We start from the raw sequence: 4,053 nt of genomic DNA on the forward strand, positions 1-4,053 counted from the left end.
TTATTTAGTTTGTATAATTTCTATTAACTTATCAAATTCACAAGCTTTTTTTTCTGTATTGTTTTATTTACTTTGATACTTCAATGAATTTTTCATTTCAGATATTGCATTTTTCAGTTCTAGAAATTACTTTTGAGTCTTTTTTAGAGTTTCTACATCTTTCCTGAAATTCTCTGTTTCTCTACCCGCTGTATCCTTTTCCAATAAATTCTGTAACATATTTGTCAAAGTTATTTTATTTTTATTTTTTATTTTTTTGATTTAATAAAGTTTTATTTTTCAAAATGTACAGCTGGTGGGACCTGTTCATGCATCTTCACCAGCAGCTGGGGCATCTCCACCCCTGGTGTTTCTGGTGTAAATCACTTGAGCTCTGTGCTTTGAAACCAGTTTAATAAGGCCTTTACTAAGGAGTTCCTGAAGGGCTGCTCTGGCCAGGGAACCACGAATCTTCAGTCTCTCAGAGACCACAGCTGGAGTTATAAGCTTAGAGTTGGGAACTTCTTTACAGAGTTTGTCATATGTTGCTTTATCAAACAAAACTAGGTTTATTGAGCTTGTCCCGAACTTTGCCTTTGGACCACTTCTTTTGGCCTTGCCCCCAGATTTGTTCACTGGATCTTTGTCTTTCTTGGCCGACTTTCCGGCATCTTTCTTCTTCTTGTCGTCCTTGGGCGGCATAGCGAATCCCGGAGAGCAGCTGCGACCACTTCCGCCTCGCTAAGATGTCGGACAAAAAGGCCAAAGTTATTTTAAAGTTGTCTACTAAATTCTAACATCTGTTCACTGGATCTGTTTCTATTGACTGCTTTTTTCCCCTCTCCATGTCTGAATCAGATTTTCATGCTTTTTCACATATCTAGTAATTTTTACTTGATGATGCATCACAGAAATGTATTGTATGTAGTTCTAGCTGGCAGATCACCTTCATCCTGTGAATGCATGGCTTACGCTTTGTTAGAGTGGATTTGTTTGGACTTTGCCCCTAAATTCTAGGGCCTAGCCTTTAGTACTGGGATGTGATCCTTATTCCCAAGGTGTGGCTCTTTGTGTTTCAATGGAAGGCTCAAGGTGCTTACCAGTTCCCTGTAACTTGCTGGGACCTGAACTCCAAACTCTGGGTCCCTGGAGCTGCATAGCTGTTTTGTTTTTTCAGCCTTCCAGTTGTTACTTTCCACTGGGCTCCTGTGGCCTTTCCCATGACTACACAGTTCAGGGGTTGATCAAGGATTTGAGGAGAATTTATATGGAAAATCTGAGGCTCCCTCTCTGTGACTCACTGTTTCTGGGATTTCTCACTTCCATTTTCAGCTGCTATGACAACTCTGAATTTCAAACTCTGAACTCTTCAGCCTGATAAAAACGGACACTTCCTGCTTGAGCTCCATCTGTCCTACACCTTGCCGACTGAGGTGTGCCCTTTAGGTGAAAATCCATACACAAGTAGATTTTATCCATGTTCCCTCCTTTAAGAGCCTATCCCCTTCAGTTTCTGCTGGCTCTTCATTGCTCTCTAGTGTCTGCAAACTGTTATTTTTGTTTTATTCAGAATTTCTAATTATCGATAGGAGAAGTTAGCCTAATATAAGCTACATTTTGCTAGAAGTCAGAAGTTCCTGAGTGATTCTTTAAAATTACAGATTAGATTTCCTCCAGTGGCTTCTCATCTTTGATGGTTTGAGTTCCCTCTGGAGCAGATTCTGAGATAAGAATTTTTAGTGACAATTATCTGGGAGATGACCTCAGGGAACACTTGCAAGGAAGTGGAGGCATGAGATGTGGAAGCCAACAAAGGGTGTGTAATTAAATTATGAGCTACAATTAAGGCTCAGTTTGGCTGAGGAACTTTGAAAAACAGTGAGGTCATGCCTTAGTTACACCAACCAAGGTACGTGCTTGGATTTTTATCCACCAGTTCCCTGTATTCATGGATGGATGGTGGCACTTATCTATCTATGTCCTGCCAGAGGGCGGCTTCCGGAGGCATTGATCCCCAGAAATTTTGGCTTGCCATGTTTGTAGTCCTCAGACAGATAGTCATAGGTGTTTGCAGCACGCAATTTTTGTTTAATTTAGATGCGAATTCTGAAATGGGTGGGGTCCTTACATGTCTACTATGCCATCCTACTAAGAAAAAATAAAAACTGCCTGTGTGAGTGTTAACTCACCTCAGGCATGTCTGACTCTTTGCGATGCTATGAACTGCAGCCCTTCAGGCTTCTCTGTCCATGGGATTTTCCAGGCAAGAATATTGGAGTGGGTTGCCATTCTCTTCTCCAAGGGATAAGCCCTATCCTGTCTTTAAAATGCATTGCCTACCATAATTCATTCCTCGCTGTTCTTCTCACTACTGAGATCAGATTGTAGACCTTTGTTTTTTTCTTGAGCATACAAGCTTGTTTTTTTCTTCAGGGCCTATGTACTTGCTGTCTCTCTGCCATGAATGCTCTTTTCATGTTGGGTCTTTTTTACATTCGAATTTTAGCTTACCATTTCCTTATCAGAGATGTCTTCCCTGAGCACCCTAAAGTAGCCTCCAACTCTTTTTATCATATCACCCCATCTTGGTTCTATGCATATCACTTACAGTGACTGACTTTTTTGATAATTTATACCTTTGCTTGTCTATCATCTGCTTCTCCCACCATATAAAAGCTTTTTAAGAGCAAGAATCTTATTTATCTTATCACAGCGAAAACTTACAAAAAGAACTCACAGATATTTGTTGAATGAATGAATAAATGAAAGAATGAACATACTAAGATTTTTGAATAACCAACTACAAACAAAAAAACTAAGGTGGAAGCCACTCAAGTGTCCGTCAACTGATTAATAAATGAACAAAATGTATACACGTACAATGGAATGTTATTCAGCCTCAAAAAAGTAAGGAATCTCTGACACATGCTACAGCATGGATAAATCTTGAAAACGTTAGACTAAAAAAAAAATAATCCAGTCATGAAATGACACTATTGTATGATTCCATTTACATGAGGTACCTGGAGTAGTCAAATTCATAATAACAGAAGGTAGAATGGTGGCTGCCACATGAGAATGGGGAATTAGTGTTTAATAGGTTTCAACTGGATAAGAAGAAAAAGTTCTGGAAGTGGTGGTGATGGTTGTATAATATTGTGAATGTACTTAATGGCACAGGACTATACACTTAAAATGATAAGTTTTATATTATGTATATTTGGCCACAATAGAAAATTAAAAATGAATAAGTTACTCTTCAGTTTACAGGGAAAGATTAAGCCTGGATTTGAAATCTGACTCAGTCCTTACTTACTATACCACCTTGAGCAATTTACATTTTGAAATTTATATGAACCAGTCTCCCGACCTATAAAATGGTAATAATGATAGTACCCTTTCTATGTGTTTGTTATAATAATACAGTTGTTCTTAGACTTATAAATCATTTTATGACTCATTAACTTTTCAAAATTATATATATATTCTTTTTTTGTATTCTTTCCATTATGGTTTGTTCAGTTCAGTTCAGTCGCTCAGTCGTGTCCGACTCTTTGCGACCCCATGAATCGCAGCATGCCAGGCCTCCCTGTCCATCACCAACTCCCGGAGTTCACTCAGACTCACGCCCATTGAGTCAGCGATGCCATCCAGCCATCTCATCCTCTGTCATCCCCTTCTCCTCCTGCCCCCAATCCCTCCCAGCATCAGTCTTTTCCAATGAGTCAGCTCTTCACATGAGGTGGCCAAAGTACTGGAGTTTCAGCTTTAGCATCATTCCTTCCAAAGAAATCCCAGGGCTGATCTCCTTCAGAATGGACTGGTTGGATCTCCTTGCAGTCCAAGGGACTCCCAAGAGTCTTCTCCAACACCACAGTTCAAAAGCATCAATTCTTTGGTGCTCAGCCTTCTTCACAGTCCAACTCTCACATCCATACACGACCACAGGAAAAACCATAGCCTTGACTAGACAGACCTTAGTTGGCAAAGTAATGTCTCTGCTTTTCAATATACTATCTAGGTTGGTCATAACTTTTCTTCCAAGGAGTAAGCGTCTTTTAATTTCATGGCTGC

General features: G+C 39.6%; 1 pseudogene; it reads right to left on the reverse strand.

The window, feature by feature from the left end:
- Positions 1-240: 240 nt before the first annotated feature.
- Positions 241-717, reverse strand: LOC138427601 (small ribosomal subunit protein eS25 pseudogene; annotated as a pseudogene).
- Positions 718-4,053: the final 3,336 nt, after the last annotated feature.

This window comes from Ovis canadensis, chromosome 22, assembly GCF_042477335.2.
Source record: "Ovis canadensis isolate MfBH-ARS-UI-01 breed Bighorn chromosome 22, ARS-UI_OviCan_v2, whole genome shotgun sequence".
Lineage (NCBI taxonomy): Eukaryota > Metazoa > Chordata > Mammalia > Artiodactyla > Bovidae > Ovis > Ovis canadensis.